The sequence below is a fragment of the Notamacropus eugenii genome, chromosome 6, assembly GCF_028372415.1.
Source record: "Notamacropus eugenii isolate mMacEug1 chromosome 6, mMacEug1.pri_v2, whole genome shotgun sequence".
Lineage (NCBI taxonomy): Eukaryota > Metazoa > Chordata > Mammalia > Diprotodontia > Macropodidae > Notamacropus > Notamacropus eugenii.
Genome location: NC_092877.1, coordinates 127,097,757 through 127,111,033, shown reverse-complemented (window position 1 = coordinate 127,111,033; position 13,277 = coordinate 127,097,757). Strand labels below are relative to the sequence as shown.

The window sequence follows — 13,277 nt, the reverse complement described above, 5'->3', positions numbered from 1 at the left end:
CCATAGGATCATAAATATAGCATTATGAAAGCTCTTATAATTTCTCACAACTAGTACCCTCATTTTTTTATAGATGAGGAAATCAAGGCACAGGGAAATAAAATAACTTTCTCACAGTCACACAAGCAGTGAGCTAGTGTCACAACAATTCTCAAATAAAATGTATTAAGCTCTCATAATAGGTACACAGTCTTCATTCAAAGAAGGTATATTCAGATTGCCCCAGTCTTGAATCATGAGTTCCTAATGTATTCAGTAAATTGATTATAGCTCCTGTATATCCTCTCCACATCTTATATTCTCTAATTTCCAATTAGTAGTAACTTTTAATGATTGATTAAAGCTCTAATAATTTTATATATTGTAAATTTTTTTTTAAATTATAGTTTACAAATGTAAGATCTGTATGTTGCTTATATAGAATAAACATGTTCACAAGAATTATCTTATTGTGATTCACATGGAAGCAAGGATAAAGATCTCTGAAATTTGACCAGACTTCTCCAAGGGAGTCTCATTTTTGCCTTAAAAAGAACAGAAGGAAAAAAAGAAAAATAAAGGTTAGACACTCTTTTCTGAGGGTCAGAGGTAGCAGATTAGAATAATATCTATGTGTCTTAACCCTAAATATTATTGGTCCGGTGGTACATATCTTTTTAGATTTAGACTTCTTCTGTGGTCTATCTTTCTTAAAGTTGAGGGTTGCTCCAACCTTCTAACAGCAGGTGTAACTCCTTCCGCCAAATAGTAGTTATGCAAAAGACCTTTATAAATAGTAAAAAGTAAGTGAATCTATTTATTCGAACAGACAGCAAACAGAGAGATTTCTTTAGATCAGAATTAGAAAATACAAAATATTCAAAGAGTTCTTTAGACAGCAACATTCTAAAATCTTACTTAACCAAGGGAGATAGGTCCCAGTTTCACCCAGAGTGAAATACCACAAAGTCTCTAGAGAGGAGAGTTTGAAATCAGGGATATGTTGTCAGGTTTACTTAGACACTGACTTTTTGAAGTGTTTTTGCTCTCTTATTCCTGGATTTAGTCCTTGAGAAATTTGGAATTGTTTCTGCTTTCTCAGTAATTAGGAACATTTCTCCTCTCTTCTCCAGTGTTCTCACATCAATTCCACTCCTTACACAGGCACACAGTATTAAACAGCAATTAGGAAAGTGTTATGCAAAATATTCTAGACAACTAGAATTCTGGGTTACAAAATATTATTATTGTTTTTTCTTTCTCTGTAGAGTTTCAACTGAAAAGATATGTGAGAAAAAGGATCATTCTCCCATTCTTAAATTTTCACTTGGCTTGATCAAAGAGACAAGAATGAAAAAAAAGGAAAATGCCAAATTTTAAGGAAACTGCCAATGAACAATGGGATATAACGAAACATGAACAAGGTTTTATGAAACAGATCAAAATTTTTATTACAAATGCTTAGAGAAAAATACATTCCAGAATAACAATGGTATGGTTTGAGTTTAATGATAAAAAAGTAGGAGAAAAATGCAAGACTGTATGTATTCCATGACTTCTTGACTTGATTTAAAACTTTGAATAAAAGCATTCTAGAAAGAAGAAATATTATTTTTGAATGATTTAATTATATTCATTTGTAATATCAGTGTAGAGTAATTTAATTTAAAATCAAACTCATCTTTGAATTGTTATAAATCTTTATATTTAAATGTAAATTGGAATTAAGTCAATTACTTCGATAACAGTTGTCAGTTGGACACTGCTTTCCAGCTGTTCTCACACAGCATTTGTGCCAGCTTCCATTTATTACGAAAATCAGTGGTTAGGTAGTTATCTGAGGATTAATGATCTAAATCTATATGAGATAAGGCTTATTAACAACTGAAAGAGCTACTCTCATTAACAAAGAAAAGTATTAGTGAATCATTATGGAATTTTACAGTGAATTTTGACATTCCGATGTTCCATCTTTATTTCAGCAATATGTATACTTATTTTAAAATATAATCTAACCTTTAGAATGGAAAAAAAAGAGTAGATGAAATAGCTTTTAAAATGATATAAAGGGGGAGAGGAGCCAAGATGGTGGAGTAGAAAGACACACATATGCTACCTCTGAAAGCCACAGCCCATAAAATATCTGTAAAGAACAACTACCAACAAATTCTGGAGCGGCAGAAGACATAGAACAGTGGAGCAGAGGAGATTTCTGTTCTAGAGAGCCCTGAAAACCTGACGCAAAAGGTCCATCGCATCCCAGACCCAGAGCAGAGCCCATCCCTGCCTTGGCTGAGCAGCACTGAGAGGAGCAGATTCGAGCAGGCTTCAGGAACAGAATCTCCAGCAGCCGCGCAGGTCCCTCCACTCACAGGTGACAAGGGTCGGTGAGAGGGTCTCTTTGGCTGGTCGAGAGGGGAGTTGGGTATCCCCATAACTTAGGCCCCCTCGGGAGGCAGCAGCAGGGGGCAGTGACAGACAGGGGCTTCCCAAGCAGGCAGGAGCCCAGATCCATTGTTGAAGGTGTCTGCATAAACCCCCTGAGGGAACTGAGCCTTGTGTGGTGGCCCTGCCCCAACCTGAGCTCCTGAACTTGATCTCACACTGAATAGCAGCGCCCCCCCCCCTGCCCAAAGCCCTGAGGCTTGAAGCAGCATTTGAATCTCAGACCCCAAAGGCTGGCTGGGCAGATCTGGAGGCATGGTGGGTGTGGAAAGAAAACTCAGAAGTCAAGTCAATGGCTGGGAAAATGCCCAGAAAAGGGAAAAAAAAATAAGACTATAGAAGGTTACTTTCTTGGTGAACAGATAATTCCTCCCTTCCTTTCTGATTAGGAAGAACAATGCTTACCATCAGGGAAAGACACAGAAGTCAAGGCTTCTCTATCCTACACATCCAAAATAAATATACCATGGGCTCAGGCCATGGAAGAGCTCAAAAAGGATTTTGAAAATCAAGTAAGAGAGGTGGAGGAAAAACTGGGAAGAGAAATGAGAGAGATGCAAGAAAAGCATGAAAATCAGGTCAACACCTTGCTAACAGAGACCCAAAAAAATGCTAAAGAAAATAACACCTTGAAAAATAGGCTAACTCAATTGGCAAAAAAGGGTCAAAAAGCCAGTGAGGAGAAGAAGGATTTAAAAAGCAGAATTAGCCAAATGGAAAAGGAGATTCAAAAGCTCACTGAAGAAAATAGTTCTTTCAAAATTAGAATGGAACAGATGGAGGCTAATGACTTTATGAGAAACCAAGAAATCACTAAACAAAACCAAAAGAATGAAAAAATGGAAGATAATGTGGAATATCTCATTGGAAAAACAACTGACCTGGAAAATAGATCCAGGAGAGACAATTTAAAAATTATGGGCCTACCTGAAAGCCATGATTAAAAAAGAGGCTAGACATCATCTTTCATGAAATTATCAAGGAAAATTGCCCTGATATTCTAGAACCAGAGGGCAAAATAAGTATTCAAGGAATCTACTGAGCAGCACCTGAAAGAGATCCAAAAAGAGAAACTCCTAGGAACATTGTGGCCAAATTCCAGAGTTCCCAGATCAAGGAGAAAATATTGCAAGCAGCTAGAAAGAAACAATTCAAGTATTGTGGAAATACAATCAGGATAGTACAGGATCTGGCACCTTCTACATTGAGGGATAGAAGGGAATGGAACAGGATATTCCGGAGGTCAAAGGAACTAGGACTAAAACCAAGAATCAACTACCCAGCAAAACTGAATATAATACTTCAGGGGAAAAATTGGTCCTTTAATGAAATTGGGGACTTTCAAGCATTCTTGATGAAAAGACAAGAGCTGAAAAGAAAATTTGAATTTCAAACACAAGAATGAAGAGAAGCATGAAAAGGTAAACAGCAAAGAGAAGTCATAAGGGACTTACTAAAGTTGAACTGTTTACATTCCTACATGGAAAGACAATATTTGCAACTCTTGAAATTTTTCAGTATCTGGGTATTGAGTGGGATTACACACACACACATACACACACACACACACACAGACACACACAGAGAGACAGAGAGCACAGACTGAATTGAACAGGATGGTATCATACCTTAAAAAAATGAAATTAAGCAGTGAGAGGGAAATATATCGGGAGGGGAAAGGGAGAAATGGAATGGGACAAAACATCTCTCATAAAAGAGGCAAGCAAAAGACTTTTTAGTGGAGGGAAAAAGAATGGAGGTGAGAGAAAAACATGAAATCTACTCTCATTACATTCCACTAAAGGAAGAAATAAAATGCACATTCATTCTGGTATGAAAACCTATCTCACAATACAGGAAAGTGGGGGAGAAGGGGATAAGCAGGGTGGGGGGGATGATGGAAGGGAGGGCAATGGGAGGAGGGAGCAATTTGAAGTCAACACTCTTGGGGAGGGACAGGATCAAAAGAGAGAATAGAAATAATGGGGGGCAGAATGGGATGGAGGGAAATATAGTTAGTCTTATACAACACAACTATCATGGAAGTCATTTGCAAAATTACACAGATATGGCCTATATTTCATTGCTTGCCTTCCAAAGGGAATTGATGGGGAGGGAGGGATGAAGAGAAGTTGGAACTCAAAGTTTTAGGAACAACTGTGGAGTACTGTTCTTGCTACTAGGAAATAAGAAATACAGGTAAAGGGGTATAGAAAGTTATTTGGCCCTACAGGACAAAAGAGAAGATGGGAACAAGGGAAGGGAGGGATGATAGAAGAGAGAGATGATTGGTGATAGGGCCAATTAGAATGCTCGGTGTTTTGGGATGGGGAGAGGGGACAAATGGGGAGAAAATTTGGAACCCAAAATTTTGTGAAAATGAATGTTAAAAGTTAAATAAATTAATTAAAAAAATAATAATATAAAGGGTTCCATTCTGAATGTTGTGAAATTCTGTTAATGATCAATGTATCCCAACAGTGGAGTTTAATTAATTGTTCAATAATAAAGTTTTTTGTGCATAGCAGGAGCTTAGTACATTTTTTTCTTTTACTGAATAGAATCATTGCACTGATTCATTTATTTTTTAGTGTCACTAAGGAAATTTTAGTAAAATAAATTCAGCGGATTGTTTGCTGTAAGCTGTACTTAAGCAGGAGCAAATGTGTGTTTTGATAAAGACAAATGGTATTTTTAAAATAAGAGTTCATATTTATAGAGCTCTTTGATGGCCTTAAAAATATTTAGTCTATAGTGAAAAAATTGCAGCTCACAACAGTATCCAGGAGGACCTGAGTGACATTATCATTTTCTCTATTTTACATCATAGGAAATTGAGGCCAAGACAAGTTAAATGACTTGTCCAGGCTCCCGTAGCTATTTAGTGTCTGAGATGGATGTCAAATTTAATTCTTCCGACTCTAAGCCTAATAATCTATCTACTATGCCATTATTCTTGGCCTCATGCCTAGGAAAATATTATTATATTACAATTTTAAATTTTATTGAAGCAAAAGTACATAAGTAATGTAATATATTTTGCCAAAAACATGATGATACTTTAATTCTGTTAGAGTCTCAGTAACACTGCTTCTATTGTAAATTTTTTATAGATATCCAAGCAGTGACTGGAATAAACATTTCAAGACCTCCCACAATCCCAAGACTTATTTGTGTCAAGGTTTCAATGTGAGAATTTAATTCAAGATAGGCTCCAGTGAAGTCTGATTTGCATCATGGGAGAGGGCAACTTTTTTGTTTTTTGAGTTTTTTTTTTTTTTAATGACATTTAGAAGCCAAGAATTTGAAGGACACTTACTGCAATAAAATGAAAGTCTAGGTTTATGTGCAGGTTTGTATCCCTTGACCCCCATTTATGTACTGATATCTATTTTTCTCAGACTATGGGAGTTACACTTGATTTTTTTCCCCTCTGTTAAAAGCTGTTAAAAGAAAAGAATCTATAAAAGAATCAAGCATTAGGCAGACTAATAATTCAAATTTTCCAGGGTTATTGCAGGCATTCAGTGTAGCTTCTTTGCTTCTTTTCCACTTTCTTAACTAGACTACTTGAATATGAATTCATTCCGTAAAATTAGCACATTAAAAGTCTGCATCAATCATATTGAATACCTAGCAAAATGAAATACAATATTAATTTTACATTACTTTATAAAGAAAAATGTGTAAGGACCAAGGAATTACAGCTTTATATAAACAAAATTTGAATATATTCAGTAGAAATGCGTCAGATTAAGGCATTTTCAGCCTTGGAACATGTTTTGCTTAGTATAAAATAATGATCCTAAAATAAAGTGTGAATGTCATTAATGGTCTGTCCTGGGATTGCACAACCTCTCATGATCATCTTATCAGCTTTCATGGATTGAGTTAGTATTTCTATGAGAATGTTTTCCACTGTCTCTTTTCTTTACTCTCATGCTGAATTGTCAATTGCTTATAAACTATCTGCAACTTGATATCCTGTAAATATCTCAAACTCAACATTTTTACATTTGCAATTATTATACCCTCACCCACCTGTCCTTCCTCCAAATTTCCTTTCCTCTGTTTAGCATACCAACATCCCTAAAGTCACACAGGCTCACAACATTAGAAGTTCTTTCTTCTCTACTGGCTATAATTCTCTAAAACCATTCAGTTAAAACAATCTTCCAGATTTAAACTCAACAGCACCTGTATGATTCATCTTTTCTTGTATTTCAGGCCCTTATCATCTTTTCTACAGATAATTCCACTTACAATTTTTTCCTACTCTAAGCAACTCCCCTAAAAGTTGTAGAAAGTCATCTTGCTGTGTTAGAGATGTGGTCATGTCATTCTTCTATTTCAAAACTTTCAATAGCTCAGCATTATCTCTGCCACAAAATTCAAAATTCAAAATTTGCCCTAGACTCCATAATATACCTTCTAAAAATACTTCAGGTTTATATTATTATATAGTGGAAAGATTATTGTATTTACACTCAGAGGACTTTCGTTCAGATTGTTTGCTATTTACCACCCCTGTGACAAACTCTTGCCTAGCATGACCTAGTACTGTGTTTTCTTTTTAAGCTGGTCACTCAGAAAAGGCTGGTCTATTAATTGATTGTCTTTATGCTCCAAGAGATAACTTTATAACACAATGCTGTATCAGAATAAGACTTTTGTAGATAAACATTTGAATATTGGATGAGAGGATCTAATAATACTCTGTGTCTGTATGAGTTGTATTCCCTGCCTCAAGGTTGAAACCAGTTCAGTAGATTCTTACTGCTTGTTTTCTGATGAAACAATGTCAGAACTACATTATTTGGAATGTGTTAAGTCTATGGCCTTTCCTCTACATTTTTATGAGCTATCTGACATCCTATGACCTGCTGTAAGCAGGCTGAAGGTTGTGGAGGCCTGGTCTAGAAACAACCTTCATGGAGTGGTAGACTTTGTGTTATTTTTCAACTATGAAAGGTATAAAAGAATGAGGGAAGATCAAAACTACAGTAAGTACTGTGTGAATTAAAGGGAATTAAATGAGAAGAATGCAATAGTTCAAATTTCTGTCATTATACTATAGGATTTCCAAGAACTAAAGAACATACACAACAGAGCAAAAAAAAAAAGAAAAAAACAACATCGAATGCCAACTGGCAATATAGGCTGAACGTGCTATTGCATTATTACATTGTCATTATTGTTATCTTGATGGTGCAGCTTTTGCCCAAGTCACAGAACTATCACCAAACTGTTCTCTTGTCACTTACTCTAATGTTCTTTCCATTATACCAGACTGACAAAGACAAAAAGAATGGGAAAAAAAAACCAAAAAAACAAAAAAAACAACTTCACTCTTGATGAAATTATGTTGTTGAATTATTCCAAAATGTTTCCATTTTGAATGTGAAGGTATACTGGTAATCAGCATCTTAGGGATTTTCAAAATTTTTATTTCCAAATTGTAAGGCATGAATATTAGATTGCACTATGTTATTTGAAGTGAGAGGAGGAAATTAAAATGATGTATAATTGTGCCCTTTGGATATATTCCTTTTATCATTTTTTTTAACTCTTAAAAAAGTAACTGACAGCTAAGTGATTTTGTTCTTTTATGATTATATGAATTTGTGGTTAAAATACGACAAAAGATTTTCATTTTTACTATATGCATATACTCTCTTTTGTGCTAATAAAAGTAGCTATCATTAATTAACATTTTAATCATCATAGGTATTTCTGGTAATTGCATGTTTTCAATACTGTCATATTCTCTTCGAAAAAAGACTCTAATTCATAAATATTCAATCACTGGAGTTCATTTCCATCATAAAAGCACCAATGCTTCTGTTATTTATAGGAAAAGTAATATAATTACAGCCACTGCTCCTAAAATCTAAATGCTGACAATTGCTATTATTAGTACTCTAAGAAGAACAAATGTTGGGATAGTGTGCATAGGGGAAAAGGACAGATTGTGAAGATGCCTGACTAGGATGGTGAGGAACTTTAAGACTATATGTGAAGGACACCAGTTGTATTATTGGGCAAATATGACTGTTCACATACTCAAACTTTTTGTTTTGCTTTTCTGACATTTTGAGAAATGAACGATTAGCTTTTCTTGGCTTTATCATACCTGAGAAATCATGTCACATGGCACAAATCTTTCAAACTACCCAACTTTCCTTTGAGGCACCATATATGTGTGTGTGTGTGTGTGTGTGTGTATACATATATGCATATATATGTATATTTACATATATCTAGATAGATAGATAGATAGATAGATAGATAGATAGATAGATAGATAGGTATCACTCAGGAGCTACTCGGTAAAAATCACTCACAATCATTCATTCATTCTTTGAACAAACATCAAATCACTTAGTGCCATTAGAAGTGCTTTGATGTGTCTTCTTTTATCACTAGACATATTCCAAATATTTGGAGTTTGGGTTTCAAATAATACATGACTGATGAGATCATCAAATCTGAACCTTCTATGGATGCATGTACTAGCACAATGAGTTGTGAATTGATAATTTCTCCCTTATGTAATTGCAATAAAACTCACATCACACCATAACTCATGGAGTCATACCTTACCTTAAGTTGAATCTAAACAGTGATTGACTTATCCATCAAGCGAACATGCCTGATATACAAGGATTGAAAAGTAGTACTGAAGTTACTTTATCTGGGGAAGAAAATACTTGAAAATAGTTTTTATGAGTCCAAATCGCTTTGTCAGATTTTTTTACTTGTCTCCAAAGAACAAAAGAAGAAGAAAGGACAGAAATTACAAAGAACAGATTCAGGATTGATGATGAAAAAAAGTCTATCCCAAAATAAAATGAACTGCCTCAGCAAATAGTGTATTCAACTTCCTTTGACATCTTTAATCAAAGGCTGGATGACCACTTCTATAATGTAATTAAATGAATATCCAATTATAGATATCGATTTGGGTGACTAGATACACAGTTAGGTAAGATATTCAATGTCACTTTGTCAAACATCTTGGTTTCACAGATGAAAATAAGGAAGAAAAAAAGATGATGTGGCTTGCCCACCATAACATAAGGATTGCAAGCATGTTTCAAACTTGAACCCCTCTCATTTATTGCTAAATCCAGTACTTAGGGTCTGACAATATGCTGCTCATTCATTCATATATGAACTGAACTATATGGCTGTTTAGGTTCCTTCTGACTTTGAGATGTTATAACTATGTTTGAAGGTCAACATAGCAAGAAAAATGGATTTTTAAAAAGTGTTGCCTTTTCTATGTTATGTTTCAATAATACAAAAGAATACTGTTTCCAAGTCAAGGACATGACAGAAAAATAATAATGACGTGACCATTTCTCTTTAAATGGTAATTTGTTGATATGCATGGGAGAAGCTCTAATAGCTAAGGAGGTAAGAGCAACAACACAATGAGGAGGTAATCTAAAATTGCATCTATCCAGTTTCTAGATAGTTATTATATTAATACATAATTATCCAAAGGCATACCAGAGCCCTCTAAAGTATTTGTGACATCATTTCAATGTGAGAAAGTCTTCTCAGCCTCTTGGTCAACATTAAAAGCTAGAATGAAGAGAGCCTAACATGAAAAAATAGTAGCTGTTAGAAAATGCTTCTTGGCTAGAAAGATGACTGAAGTAGTTCCCTTAATCACCCTATTTAAATTTTCTGATGCTACTAACAAATATCTGCGTGAAGATCTTAGAAATCTCTTCTGAGTGTGATGTGATCAAAAACAGTATGACAAATTAGTCACTTTCTCCAAGCCCCACTTAACTGTATATATCTATGTGTGCATGTGTGTGTATGTGTATATGTATACACCTATATATCTATATACATACTTATATGCATAAACATACATGTGTGTATACATGCATATATCACAACACATAGAACAATGAAAACTGAATATACAGAAGAAAGAATACAGGAGCCTGACAAGATAAAAACACTGTGGGTTATCACCACTCACCTAGCATTTATTTAGCACTATGCTTAGCACTGAGGATACAAAGAAAGGGAAAAGCAAAAACAAATAAAATACCTTCACTCTCCAAGAGCTCAACTTGTAATGGTGGAAACTACTTGCAAACAACTGTATATGAATCAGTTATATTCAGTATAAACTGTGATAGTCTTGGAGTAATGACACTAAGATTAAGGAGTATTAGAACGGACTTCTTGTAGAAGGTAGAAATTTAGTTGAGATTTGAAGGAAAACAGTAAATTTTAATCCACAAAATGCTCATTAAATATCTCTTCCTCTGCAGTCTTCTGCATTACTGTGGTAGGCACATAAAGTGACTTATTTGAAGTATTGTACAGGGGTACCATCGATAGATAATCATGTACTTCAAGGATTCTATATTCACACCCCCTCCACCCCCTAATAATAGGAAATGGACTTTGAGTCTGATGAGTCATATGTGTGATGGGGTAGGGAATGGAAATGCCCTGCTTTCTAACTGGGGCTCTGTTCTAAATTAGAGACCCTTCTAAACATTCTTCCTAAATACACTACCTATTGCACTTCTCACTCTACAAAAATACATAGACAGTGATTCAGCAAACCATGAGACAGAAAGAATCTTAAAACTAGGAAGAATAATGGATGTACAATTCTCAAAGAAGTTGCAAGGCTCTCAACAAGTATTACAAAATAAAGGAAAGTGAACTGTTTCCTTATGAAAAACAGAGTTCTATAATTTTCAAACCAACATGGAACAAAAATAAGCATCTTCAGAAAATTTGGAAGGAGAAATAACTCTTTTGTCAAAAGAAAGGAATGAATGAGGAAGGAGCCAAGATGGCAGAGAAAAGTGAGGAACTTACCTCAGGTCTTCCAAATTCCCCTTCAAGCATTGGGAAATAGTGCATCAAAATAATTTTTGAAGTAGCAGAACCTACAAAAGAACAGTGTGAAACAATTTTTCAGTCCAAGACAACTTAGAAGGTCTCTAGGAAAAGTCTTTCATACCAGGATGAGAATGGAACACAGTACAATGCAGGTTGATCCAGAGCAGCCTGCACTGTAGTGCACTAAATTGTTGTTGCAAATAGCAGCCATCCTTTTAGATGACTGGAAGTGGCAGCTTCTAGACCTATGAGGCCACAAATGATAAAAATCTCAGATGACTGGTCAGAAAGAGATTACAGTAGTCCCTTTATTTGACATCACGGGCAGGATTCTGTTGTATTGTCCATACTCATGTCTGGGTCACAGTCCTGGGACTCATTTTCAAGGTAAGGAGGAGTACTTGCACACACACACTTGCCTCAGGCAAGCAGGGACCCGGGACATACTTTTAGGGCTGAAAACAGTGCTTATATTTGCACACAGATCAGAGCACAGGTTAGAAGAGTAGTAAGCCTACCTTTCCTTAGCTTATATGACTTTGGAAGAACAGAAAACTTACAAGTATCCAGAACTACCTCTGAAACAGCTGCACAAAAACATGAAGCTTGAAATAGTTAGTGTCCCCTCTACCCCAAAAATCCAAGACTCACTTTTGAAAAGAATTAAAAGAAAAAAGTAGTCTAGAAAAATGAGTAAATGACAAGAAGAAGATCCTGTCCATAAAAAAGAGGGAAGATCAAAACACAAATTCAGAAGAAGATAATAAAATCAAAACAAATGTTTTCAAGCCTGAAAGAAAATAGGAATTGATCTCAGCCTTAAAATAAATTGTTGGAAGCATTTAAAAATGATTTTAGAAATAAATGAGAGGTAGAGGAAAAAATTGGAAGATAAATGAAAGTGATGCAAGAAAATTATGAAGAAAAAACAGAATAGGTTAAATGGTAAAACAAAACAAAACAAAACACAGAAGTCCAATGAAGAGAAAAATGCAGTGAAAAGCAGAATTGGCCAAAAAGATAAAGAGGTACACAAGTTCACTGAGGAAAATAAATCCTATAAAAGTAGAATTGGACTAGTGAAAAGGTGCTACAAAAGCTCACTGAAGAAAACAATTCCTTAAAAATTAAGATTAGACAAGTGGAAGTTAATGACTCCTTGAGACCTCAAGCACAAAGAAATCAAATCAAAGTGATGAAAAAAATGAAGGAAGTGTAAAATATCTCATTGGAAAAAATGATCTGGATCTAGATTGAGGAGAGATAATTTAAGAATTTTTGGATTACCTCAAAGTCAGGATAAAGAAAGGGGGAGGGATCGTAGACATCAAGAAATTATCAAGCAAAATTGACCTGATATTCTGAAAGCAAGAAGTAAAATGGTCAACACCTGAAAGAAATTCCATAACAAAAGGTTCCAGTAATATTATAGCTAAATTCTAGTTATCAAGTCAAGGAAAAAATATTGCAAGCAGGCAGAAAGAAACAATTCAAATATCATGGAGTCGTAGTCACAATCATACAAAATTTACAGAATCTATTTTAAAGGACAAGAGGGTTTGAAATAGGATATGCCAGAAAGAAAGAGTTAGGATTATAACCATGAATCATGCACCTGCAAAAATGAGTCTGATCCTTGTAGGGGGTAAAATGGATATTCAATGAAATAGAGGACTTTGAAGTATTCTCAATGGAAAAACAAGAGCTGAATAGAAAAATTTATTTTTAAATGAATGACTCAAGAGAATCATAAAAAAGGTTAACAGAAAAAAGAAATCATACAGTATTCAGTGAGGTTAAACTGTTTGCATTCCTATATGGGAAGATACTTGTAACTCCAAAGAACTTTTTTATTATTAGGGCAGTTAGAAGGAGTATACATAGACAAAGCTTATGGGTGTGAGTTGAATATAATGGAATGATTATCTAAAAAAAATGAGGAATGAGAAAGAGTAATGTACTGGAAC

At 34.9% G+C, this 13,277-nt stretch overlaps 1 long non-coding RNA gene across 1 annotated transcript in view; it reads left to right on the top strand.

The window, feature by feature from the left end:
- The window catches only part of LOC140511791 (uncharacterized), a 170,417-nt gene extending 168,796 nt beyond the window's left edge, over positions 1-1,621 (top strand). The window contains exon 3 of the long non-coding RNA XR_011969671.1: positions 1,248-1,621. This is a non-coding gene — a long non-coding RNA (uncharacterized lncRNA). The remainder of the gene's footprint in view (positions 1-1,247) is intronic.
- The last annotated feature ends 11,656 nt before the right edge of the window (positions 1,622-13,277 follow it).